Raw genomic sequence first — 12,851 nt, forward strand, 5'->3', positions numbered from 1 at the left:
CTCACGATTTCACGCTACACAGGACCACACATTTCTACTGTTATGACATTTCCACAGGCCCGAGTTCCAACTTCCAGCTTATGCCAAGTCCCTGCTGGTGTCCTGAGAATCCCAGCCCCAGTTTGCACCATAAGGACCCAAGCCCACACTGCATAGATTTCAGCCTGTGTCCAGCCCCTGTTTGCACCACAGAGACCCCGACCCCAATTCACACCGCAAATACCCTGACCCTCATCCAGCTCCCATGAAGACGCTGGCCCAGCTAGAAGGGGGCAAGAGGTGTTGGAGCAGCCTGGTTCTGCTGTCCTTTCTGCCCTAAAAATTGAGGGGGGAAAGTTATTGGCATCTCCTTTTACAGGGCCAGGCCATGGTTCTCACGGCCTCAGCAAGTGGGCCCCTATACGTAAGTCGTCAAGCCACCTTACTTCACCCAAAATGGATTTGGGAATGTGGAGTTGAGAAACATTCAGCTGATAACTAGGGTCACTGGTCTTGGGATATGGCCCTGGGTAACTGAACATCTAGACAGGTTCCTAGGGGGATGGTCAGTACACAGACACAACCACATTTCTTCTGGGCACAATTAGGTACACTGAGAGGAGGATGAAGCACCTCTTCCAACCCTGCTGAAGAAGACAACCAAAGTGAAGCAGCACCTGCTCAAACTTTGGGGGATTAAACACTTAGCGGTCAGTTCCCAGCCTGACCTGATGAGAAATGACCCCCAAGCCACAAGGCGGACAAATCCTTGGACCATTTAAATGCCTCAGGACTTCGCTGAAGGGCATGGGAGCGTGGGCGAGTGAGAGGGTGGAGTGCAAGTGGATTCCTCAGAGAAGCAGGAGGTTGGGGTGGGAGGTGGGGGAGCCGGGGGGAGTTTGCCAAACCCAAACTGGCCTCGGGTTTCAATGGCTCAACTGGGTTCCGTTGAGTCCTTGACCTTTGCCTTCCTGAGTGCTGGGTTTGGAGACGCTTCCATGAAAAGCTCGGACTGCCTGGCAGCTGTCTCCATCAGCTTCCTGGAAAGGGTCCCATACCTCCCACAACAGAGTAATTAATACAGCCAGGCAGAAGCCAATGCTATCAGAGGGCTGCGTCTCTGCCAGAGAAAGGGATTCCAGAAGATGACAAGTAGCCAGATCATGTCTCCCTGCCAGCCTCTCCCATCTCAGGGAAGTCCCAGTCAAGCCCCCGCCCACCCTTGGAGCCATTTTGTCTCCACTGGGGAAAGCACTGATGTCATTTGTCAGTTACTGCAGCCACCAGGACCTACTGAGCAGGAGCAGGCTGAAAAGCAAGATAAAGATGTGGCCCGGTGGTCTGGACTCTGAGTTCACAACTCTACTCTGCCCTTGTTTGGGCCAAATTAAACTAGTTGCACCTGGGCCTCGTTCCTTCGCCTGACCTACTTCTTGGTATGAGCCTAGGGTTCCTGGCAAAATTCCAGGTGTCCGAGAGAAGCCATGTTATCTCAGGTCTCTGGTGAGTCTTCCCAGCCTTACCACCAACTCTGCCCCCTTATCCTCGGTGATCCACTACCCAGAGCAAGTTGGAGGATGAGTTGATTTAGAGGAGGGAGCCCAGAAGTGATGCCCTGATGGGGTATGAGGGAATGTGGAGATTCACTTGCTTCACGTGCAGGAATAAGAAGCCTCAGCTCCGGGTGAGACTCATGAAGCTACAGTCAATTCTGCCATACTGCATATTTTCTTTGCACATTTCGGAATGAGTGTGGTTAGGGAATTAAGGAATGTTCTGTAGTCTGTAAGCTCCTTGTGGGCAGTGATTGCATCCACCAACTCTAATATATTGTACTTACTGTGTGCAGAGTACTGTACTAAATGCTTCAGAAAGCGCTTCATGCGAAGCAGAGTGGCCTAGTGGAAAGAGCATGGGCCTGGGAGACAGAGGACCTGGGTTCTAAATCCGGCTCTGCCACTTGTTTGTGGTCTGGCTTTTGGCAAGTCACTCAACTTCTCTGGGCCTCAGTTTCCTTGTCTGAAAATGGGAATTAAATCCTACTTCCTCCTACTTAAACTGTGAGCCCCATGTGGAAAAGGGATCCTGTCCAACCTATTATCTTGTATCTACTCCAGTGCTTACTACAGTTCTTGGCCCACAGTAAGTGCTTAATAAGTACAGTAATTATTAATTCTTAGAAAGTGCTCAATAAATACCACCGATTGATTGTTCTCCGGGCACCTCATGTCTAGCCAGATAGAACAAAATACGTTGTTTGGAGAAACAGCTGGGCACAGCATGCAGAGATGGACACCTGTGAACAACACAAAATGAGCTACCCTTAACGTGGAGTTTGTCAGGAACATATCCCCCACCTTAGCGAAGAACCGACCATTTGCATCTATACATATAGTTTTAGCCAGGATAAAGGAGTTGCATTCATTCTTTTTAATTTGAGAATTGCAGTTCACTGGAGTGAACATAAATTTAAACTTGTATAAACCAATTTGAATGAGGATAGACAGTTTGATTACTCTGTGCCTAGCATTCATTCTAGTTGCAAATGTCACGCAATATTTCATTTCATTATATAGCTGACAATTTAGCAAAGAAAAATGGGATTGGGCCTCTTTATCTTGGGCCGCATGTATAATAGATAACCAGAGGAATCCCGGTGAATAGTGACAAGTGAGAAACTCCTTGGCCATTGGGAGAGCTAGGCCCGACGACTTTCGGGCCCATCACCCGTTGCACTGTGGGCGTTTGCCTCTTGCTCTTTGCTGGCTCTAAGCAGAGGCAAAAACAGGAAAGGAAATGGGTTGTCCTAAGGGTCAGCTCTTATTTGAGCAGTTCACCAAATGAATGAAAGTGCAGGGAGACAATAACCACTCGGGAGCCTTTTAAGTCAAGCTTTGCAATACATTAATGGAAAGCATCACAACAGGATTAAGTGAGAAGTGACTGGGCGGAGCATCCATCAGCTTAAACCTTGTGAATATTTGATATTCTGCCTCCGTGTGAGTCTCCCTTTAGTTTCAAGCCTCTGCTGGTTGGTCATTAAATGCCAGGGAGGAGACGAGGGAGGATTGAGACTTGGAGTCATTCTCTCCAACGTATCCCCATTGCCCCCATTAGGACAACTCACCGTGGTTTTGCTCAGGAAAAATTTACTGGGCAATTGAGTGTCACAGTGGGAGTGGTTAAGCCGACGCGGGAATACCAGTCCCTTGGTAACTCTTTGTCTGCCTTGATTTCTCCCCCTTTGGAGAGGAAATACCAAGATTTTTCCTCTCTGCTCCCTAGGTATCTTTGGGAATATCGTACAGATAGTCCCATGGAACCAAGAAGCTATCCTAAGGGAGAAGGCTAGCTAACAACCCAATTTTGTAAGCTCCGACCCAGTCTCAGCTTAAAGCTGAACATCTTATCAGAGGGCCCCTCCTCTGGGAAAAATTTTAATTACTTTGAACAGAGTCTAGTGGCCCCTTCGAATGAAAGGCAGACAGGGGTAGGGTGCAAGGATCACAGTGCTGGGAACTGGGGGCAGCAGCCATCATGGAGCGGCGACTGGAGAGTGTCAATTTAGGGGAGGTTGGGAGAGGAACTGTGGAAAGGCTGAAGAGATGCTTGACTCACCATCAACACCACCACCAGCACCTGGTCTCCCCACAGCCTCCCGGCTGCTTCTCCCCAAAGCTCTCCAAACCCTTCTCCCTAGTCCCCCAGTCCTTCGTCCTTCTAACCCTTTCCAGAGCCTTTTGAATACCCAGCTCTTTGGAAAGGAGCCAAGTCCTAGAGCAGAGAATGGCAGTGGCAAGTTTTTTACGCCCATTGTGGCCTAAAAAGAGGATCCTCAGTTACCATGAGCCATAAAGACAGATCCGATTGCCCCCACTACTGATTAGTACATATTCTTTCATTAACTGAAGCCTAAGCCAATTTCTTCCTAGCACCCGCTAGTGCCTGGGGAGTCAGTGGGGGCAGCCTTAATCAATTTTATTTAGCATTCCTGTGGCAAGTGGAATGTTCATTCCCTCTAGTTTCTCTCTCCTGGGAGTTATTTCTTACCCCAGGACCAGGTGGTAGGCTCTTTAATTATGGTACTTATTTTTTATGATATTTATTAAGCACTTATTATGTGCCATACAATGCGCTAAACAAAAGGCAGATAAAAGATAAGCAGATCAGGAAGAGTCCCTGTCTCATATGGAATTCACAGTTTAAGAGGTAAGGAGAGCAGATAGCCTATCACTATTTTTACAGGTGAAGAAGTTGAGATAGTGAGAAGTGACTTGTCCAGGGCTACATTGCAGATGGGAGGCCAAGCTACGATTAGAGCCCAAGTTTCCTGGCTCCCAATCCCTAGTTGGTTTACTTTCCCATTTTCTGTAGGGGAAAAATGAAAGAGGGAGAAAGGCAGAGAGAGGCAGAAAGTAACACCCAAGCTCATGGGGCAGATTAGAGTAATAATATTTAAGCGTTTCCTATGTGCCAGACACTGATCTAAAAGGTGGGGAAGATACAAGACGACTAGGTTGGACACAGTCTCTATCCCACATGGGTCTTACAGTCTACAGGGGAGGGAGAATAGCTATTTCATGCCTATTTTACAAATGAGGGAACTGAGGCACAGAGAAATTAAGTGACTTGACCAAGGCAAATGGTGGGGCCAGGGTTAGACCCTGGGTCTGCTAGCTCCCACATGAGTAAGCCCAGCCAAACTGCCCTGCCAGGAGAAATTTGATTGGGAGGGTGAACCAGCAGGGTATTAAAGGTGTTAACATGTCTGATTGTAAATTTCCAGGCCTGGTCTGGCCAGGGGAGAGACCCTCTTCCTAGGACTCCTTCCCGCCGGACCGTGATCAGCACTGAATCTCCCAGGAACAGCAGTGACGGCAGGGTCAGGAGTTAGCCTCTCTGGTACTTAGCCATAAGGGCCCAGCCACAGAGAGCTCCGGTATTAGCGGATGAGATAATGGCTGTACATTACTTTGACTGCCCCGATGGAGGATTGCTCAGAAGTGATCATTATTATTAAGAAGAGCAAGAACAACTTGGACTCCTCTAGCAGCTTTCATCATCCTCAAGTATTTATCGAGTGCAGCAGATATCCTGAAAAATGGTTGACTGATGTGGGTAAGGAAGGCTGCAGTGACTGCTAAGGCTAGAGTCGGCTGTGGTTAGAGATGTAGGCCACTTTAAACTTTGAACCCCTAATTCATGGCCCCAAGGCAACCAATATCTTCTGGACTATAGCTGGCTGGCTTGGTCTCTTCCTTCATTTTCTTTTTTTTTTATGGTATTTGTTAAGCGCTTACTATGTGCCAGACACTCTACTAAGCATGGGGGTAGACACAAGTTAATCAGGTTGGACGCAGTCCATGTCTCACATGGTGCTCACAGTTTCAATCTGCCATTTTACAGATGAGGTACTGGGGCACAGAAAAATTCAGTGACTTGCCCAAAGTCACACAGCAGACGAGTGGTGGAGCTGGAGTTAGAATTCAGGTCCTTCTGACTCCCAGGCCCGTGCTATATCCATTAAAGCCATACTGCTTCTTTGATATATTTCTTGAAGAATTGATCCAAAACAACTCCTCTCCTTAATATGGATTGGGGATGTTTTTGAAACTTCTATTGTTAATCCAAACATCTAAACATTCTAATCTAAACATTAGAATAATAATAATAACAATAATGATGTTTGTTAAGCACTGATGTGCCGAGCACTGAACTAAAAGCTGGGGAAGATAAAAGATAATTAGGTTGGGCACAATCCCTATCCCATATGGGGCTCACAGTCTACAAGGGAGGGAGAACAGGTATTTCAGACCCATTTTACAAATGAGGGAACTGAGGCACAGAGAAGTTAAGTCCCCTCAGCACCTAAATCCCCTTCCCAGCAATGTTTTTCATTCCTAACGTGACCAGATTCCCCTAGGCTCAAGATGGGATTGGTTGGGGTGGGGGGGGAGGGGGCGGCGGGGTGTGGGCCCAAAAGGGAAGAGACAGAAAAAGAGAGAGCGAATGAGAGATGGGGGAAGAGGAAAGGGGAGAGAGACAGAGAGAGAGGAAAGGCAGAGGAAAAAAAGCAAGGAAAGCTGAGAAGGGGGGAAGAGGCAGAAAGGTGAGAGGAGCGGCAGAGGAGGGAAAAGGCAGAGGGAAAGGAGGATAGAGGAAGAGTCAGAGGGGACAGAGGGAAAGTTCTTTCAGGTGAAGGGAGAGGGCTCAAACAGCAGGACCTTTCCTTCTAATGTGGAATGTCCAGTCACTTACTTACCCTGGCCACATTCTTTATGTGTATATCCTTACTATATAGCTTACACCCCCTACTACTTGAACACTAATCCATAGACAAAGCCACCTTTTTTTTTCTATCTACAAATTATTTTAGTATCTGCCCCGCCCCCCCCCCTTTCAGAGTGCAAGTTTCTTGAAGACAGGGATCATGTCTATTAACTCTACTGTACTCTAAGCACTTAGTACAGAGTTGTGCACACAGTACAAAATACTATTGATTGATCACATGCAATGCAGGGAGCAGTTCCAGGCCCTCTCTGTATTCACAACCCAAATCCGAGGGGGGACTAAAACCCAGGTTTTCTGACTCCCAGATTAGGATCTCAGTAGTGAAGGCAAGAAGGAGGAGTCAGGTGATAAGTGAGATGCACTACTGGCTGATATTGATGAGAGAGGTGTGAGATCTATTTTTTTTTTTAAATCAGGAAAGTCCTGACTCTCTTATTAACTGCAACCAGGGTCTTTGATTGGGAGGCATACGAGGATTAAACAAAAAATTAAGCTGAAGATGATCCATGAAAAATTCCCGAGCAAACAGGGAAGGGCTAGAGGGGCCCTGCTGCAGCCCACTTCGGGTAAAAGAAAACCAACACTTGGCAGTGGGGATGGATCAGAGAATCACCCCCATTTGGGATCTGCTTAGAAACCTCAACTCCCAACCACGAGTTAACGTTCTGTTCTCTCTTCTGAGGCTCTGCCCGCCTCCAAGCCCCTTTTCCAGAGGTCACGTCAATTTTCGGTCTCTCCACTGAGCAGAGAGGCCCCACCGGCAGATGGAGTGAGCTGAAGGAGACACTGAGGAGAGAGGGAGGGGCTCCGTGTGAAATCCAGAGGGTGAGACCCGGGCTCCGCTCCCTCCGGCTGGGATGCTGCGGGGAGGACGGATGACGGGCGGGGATGGAGCTGACAGAATTCCCAGGCTGCTGCACTTGGAGATGGGAGCAGAGTGCTTTGTCCTGCTGCATTATTGATAGGCCAGCCTGCTGTGGGCCTGAATAATTAATCCTGGAGGAAACGGCAAGAATGTTTCAGACCAATTTTCATATCATCCAGACCGTTTGGGGCTGTTCCTTTCAGGTTTTGGTTCTTTTTCCACTGAATGAACTCACCCAAATCCGGGTCTGTGAGAAATCCCACATTCCGAAGTTAAAAACAACAACACCTGTTCTCTTCCTTCTCTCCCTGGCAGGCCCCGTCCTGCAAAAGCAGTGGGAATTTTAAAAGGAAATGGGTCCGAAGGGGCTGGGTCCAGGGCATTCATTATATTGATTGGGTGTTCTCCCAGCTGCCCCTGGACTTCCCTCCCCCAATTTCCACACGACCTGACCCTTTCTGCTAAATTACAGGTTTTTGTTACTGCCCAAAGGCAAGGATGTGGAGAAATGGAGGAAGGAACCTGTCAGGAATCATGGGTGTGCCTGAGGCCCAAGCCTGGCTGGGATTTGAGATTGGGTCAATGTCCTCTCATTTTACAGGATGGACGGTCTTGGCACTTCAGCCAGTTGTCATGGGAACGTTGGTTACAAGTTCATCCCGGGCTGGATACTGTACATTTCATAGACAGAGAGACCAAGCCCTTCCTTTCAGTCAATCAGATGTATTTATTGAGCCTTTATGTGTGCAGAGCACTGTACTAAGCACTTGGGAGAGTACAATATACCAGAGTTGGTAGACATGTTCCCTGCCCACAACGAGCAGTCTTGCGGAAAGATGACCAGCCAAACCCTCCACCAAAACACATGCACCCCAAAACTTTCGGCTTTTGGTTCTTGAACCTAGGAACTTTCCCACTTCTTCCCACTCTGAGGATCTCTGGTCAATTGAAGCAAAGACCCACTTCATTCACATTGCTACCCACCTCATCCCAGTTGAATAATGGCTGTTTGTTTTGGGTAGAGGGCAGGGTGGGCTACGTAATGGGTGGCGATCCACTGAGTTGTCTGACTGAACCAACACTCTGTGGGGAACACTGGTCAAATCCAGGCTGATGCTTCAGGGCTCAATGAAGACTCCATCAAAGCCTCCCACATCACCCACAGCCTTATCCGGCAGCCCAGCAAGGGATCCAGACAACCCCTGAAGACCCCGGCCCATTCTCTGGGTTGCTGAACAAGAGCCACAGTGGGCTTTTAGCCCAGAGCTAGTCTAACCCAATTTGAACTTGCTGAGCTAATGGTCTAAATGCTCCACAGGGAAGGGTAAGGAAGGAAAGGGGAGAGGTCCCGGGCCCAAAGAAATCACTCTGGTCCAGACAGAGAACAGAACAGCCGCAGGGTCAAGTGTCAGGATGGGAGGAATGGGTGAAGAGAGCTGGAGAGTTGAATTTGCCAAAGCAATTTCAGCCAAGGCCCAAGCTTATGAGATCCTCATCCATTTTTCCACAGGATGGCCACAAAGGTCAGAACAGTGCACAGAGATCATTATACCCATTAGTTCCTTGGCTGGAGGGTTCCCAGAGAGTTATTGTACTTCTGCCATGTGGGTACACTCTACATTCTGACTAGAGAAATCCTCCATGGGCCTCAGTTGCTCTCAATAGCTAAAAATAATAATGATAATAATAATGATGGTATTTGGTAAGCACTTACTATCTGCCCAGCACTGGTATAAGCGCTGGGGGAGATACAAGCTACTCAGATTGGACACTGTCCTTGGGCCTCACATCATTAATTCCCATTTTACAGATGAGGCAAAGAAAGGTTAAGTGTCTTGCCCAAGGTCACACAGCAGACAAATAGAGCCAGGATTAGAACCCAGGTCCTTCTGACTCCCGGGCCCACGCTCTACCTACTAGGACACCTTGCTTCTCATGTGCTGCTGGCACATACCCAGTCCTTTCACCCAATCCAACTTGTCCCAGACTAATACCCCTGACCTGGAGCAGAGAGACACTCAGTCCCCTCCCCGGTAACCAGAGAGAGATGTGGAAAGTAGTTAACATGTTATTGTTGCATTACATCAGAAGGTAACCAAACTAATGAATACTGTGAGCCTAGGGAATAATGCTGATTAAAGCTAGTCACTGGGGTGTACCACTGGAGAGGTCGTACATTCCCCATAATCAATAACAGCTTTCTTTCACCTTGGTGATAATTACTCACAATTCATTTTACCCATTTTGCTGAAAAACCAGGAGCAGGTGGACTGGGTCACCTGCTGACATGAAAATGCCGGTTAAACCCTCAGGTCCCCAAATCTGAAATTGAATCAGTTTTGGAAACATCTCACAATGCTTACCCACTAAGGACGAGTGATCATTTAGCCCGGGCAACTAGGAAATGATGCTGGCTGAATCCATGTTGCCCCCATTGTTCCTCCGAGAGGCTGGGGAGGGAGAGTACATGGTAAATGTACACTTACCTGGGGTGTAAATGTCTGAACTTTATTTTCAAGACAATGAAATGCCAGGGGGTAAAGTTACTGCTAGACATGGGGCTACTGTTACCATTAAAATCATATTCTCTTTGAGGATGGAATATATATCATCTACTTCTACCGTACTCTCCCAAGTATTTAGTACAGTGCTTTGAACACAGTTGGACCTCAGTAATACTACTGATGATGGCATTTTCCCTTTTAAACCTCACCATTAAATATGAGTCCCCAGATGTTTGGGGTTTGAGGGGAATGCCCCCTTTCCTGCACAAACAAGAATCCCTTCTGCCATTTTAGGTCAGATGATTTGGTTGCCATTGCTAATCTCTGTAGAGAGAGAAGTTCTTCTGGAATCTTCAAAACCAGAAAACAAAGCCAACAGGCAAGGAGTTTATACAAGGGGATGCTTGCTGCCCTACAGTCACAGTGTTGGGAAAATGCAGGTGAAAATACCCATAGAACCTCCAATGACTGTTTTTAACAGAACTAAATAGGAATGCTATACATGAGGTAGATAGAAATCCCTCATCTCTCACCAACAAGAATATGCCAAGGGTAAAGAAAGAACAGCTAGCATTTGTTCTACCGATAAATTGGGGGGTTGGGGGGAGCAGTTAGGCTTAAGATTGCTCCATTAATATCAAAGGGCAGGACAGGATCACGATCAATAAAGTTCTGGGATGAAGTCAGGGTCTCAGCATCATGATGGTGCTCATCTCAACTCAGCTACCTTCGGTGGGACTCATAGGGAAAAATAAATGACAGCAGGACAACTACTAGATGGAGAACTGAAATTGGGAAACTGAAACCCAGGAGGCCAGAAGAGGCATTTTAAGGATCCAGTAAAGCAAAACCTCAGACAATGCTGCATTCCAGATGAAAGCTGGGAGTCATCTGCTGAGGGTAGATCAGCCTGACACAGTGCTATCAAGAAAGGAGTGGCTCTTTTTGAATTAAATCGTCATAAGGAATGAGGAACAAGGAGACAAAAGAGAAACCAACACCAGCCACTGCAAACATCCAATGACAACATAATGAGGGTCTGCTTTCCTGTGTGCACAAATAGATGAATGCCCCTGTCAGTGGGGTCTTCCTTGACTGCTCCCTGCGAAGCAGCATGGCCTAGTGGTGAGAGCACGGGCTTGGGAGTCAGAGGTCGTGGGTTCTAATCTCATCTCTGTCACTTACCAGCTGTGTGACTTTGGGCAAATCACTTAACTTCTCTGTGCCTCAGTTACCTCATCTATAAAATGGGGATTAAGTCTGTGAGCCCCACGTGGGACAACCTGAGTACCTTGTATCTACCCCAGCGCTTAGAACAGTGCTTGACACAAAGTAAGTGCTTAACAAATACGATCATTATTACTTGCATTTTGGGGTTATTCTTCACTGGAGTCAGGATTCCCTTAAAGGTTCTATTCTAACCTAAGATTTGATTCCAGTGGAGCAGACAGCAGGCTTCCTGGAAAATGTTTTGGGTTTCCCTGCAATAAGCAGAAACCAGAGGAGCATAAATTTAGCAGGAAGTCAAATCCTTTCATCCACTGGTACCCACTCTATGGGAGTGATGGGGGCAGTGACCTCCACAGTTGTTTGAACTGGACTCCCAGACTCCCGCTTCCCAAGTCTTCTGACAAGACCTGAGAGTTTCTCAGCAGGGTGAAAAAAATCCCAATTGGTGACTTTCTGAAGCTTGTTCCATCCTAGCCCTCATTCCCACTAAGATCACTGCTCCCTTTTTGGCTCCCGTACATTCACAGTGAAAAGTTGGCTCCTGTCCCTCCATTTCCTTCCTCTCCCCTCCAACCAAAAATCAGACACAAACTGGGGTGAAGACACCTAGAGGAACCAGCCTGAGAGAGCTGTTAATAGGGGAACAGAAAATCCCAACAAGTCAGGCTGAGTTAACCGAAATGCCATAGGAAAAAACAAACTCGTCCGCCTTTGGAGAGGAATAGAGGTGTTTTGATCACATCCCACAGGGTTCTGTACAGATGAGACAAGCAGCAGCTGCTGCCAACTGGAGGGAGGAGATAAACAGCTGCACCTGATGGCCATGGGTGGAACCTGGCATCCCAGAGCAGTGCCAAGTCATCCTAAAGCAAAGGGGGAGAGGATCAGAGTCCCCCCACCCCCAGCTCTTCCTCCTTTACCCCTTCCCTGACCACTCCCAAGGGAGTGATAAATGTTCTGCCCTCCCTCTCCTCAGGGAATGTGCCCGCTATGTCCCACGAGGGGCCCTCCACTCTCTAGCAATCAGTAATAATCGGTAGGAACAACAACAAGCAAAACAAAACCCAGGTCGCCCTACGAGGTAGATTCCGAGCTGGGGAGGGACTGCAGCCAGGAGAACTCCACCTCCCTCATTCTTGGGAACAGACTGCCTCTTCTCAGGAAATTTAATTGGAAGGGTGGAGCTGGCCATGCCTGGTAACCTTTTCATTAGGAAGAGCAACACTGATGGATGGAGGTAAGTACAGTTGGTGGACAGAGTTGCCAGTTTTCTCACTTAATAGGTTCCATTTTGTGGCTGTTGGCTCAGGCTGCCCTGAAGAGAAAAGCTTTCAGGCTGGAGAGTTTCAGATGCGGTGGCCACCATGGACCAGCGGGGTAGAAAGTCTGGCTCCTACAGAAAGCCACCGGCCTGCCATGGTGGTTTTCTAACTTCCTCACCCTACAATTGCTCTGAAGGGTCCCAGGACCACCTCCCCTTGCCTCCTGCATAAAAACAAAGCCCACAGATTTATCTGACTCTTGACACCGCTAGATATCTTTCAGGTTGGATGTGGGGAAGGGTCCAGGAGATGGAGTCCTCTGGGCTGTAAACTTGTGGGCAGGAAATGTGTCTACTCTCATTGTTATACTCTCCCAAGGGCTTAGTGCAGTGCTCTGCACACAGCGCTCAACAAATACTACTGATTGAGGTCAATTCCATCCCTAGGGCCTTGCGTCGACTCCTGGTCTCCCTTAAACGTTGTTCAGAGATCTGCAGTTCTCGTTTCCATGATGCTCTCGAAACTCTTCTGCAGCTTCCCCTGGGGCCCAACCCTCATCTCCAGGGAAGCAGCACAACCTAGTGGATAGAGCATGGGTCTGGGCATCAGAAGGACTGGGTTCTACTCCCAGCTCTGCGTGTGTCTGCTGTGTGACCTTGGACAAGTCACTTCACTTCTATTAATAATATAATAATGTTGATGATGATGTTGGTATTTGTT

Source organism: Ornithorhynchus anatinus, chromosome 17 (assembly GCF_004115215.2).
Source record: "Ornithorhynchus anatinus isolate Pmale09 chromosome 17, mOrnAna1.pri.v4, whole genome shotgun sequence".
NCBI classification, from domain to species: Eukaryota; Metazoa; Chordata; class Mammalia; order Monotremata; family Ornithorhynchidae; genus Ornithorhynchus; species Ornithorhynchus anatinus.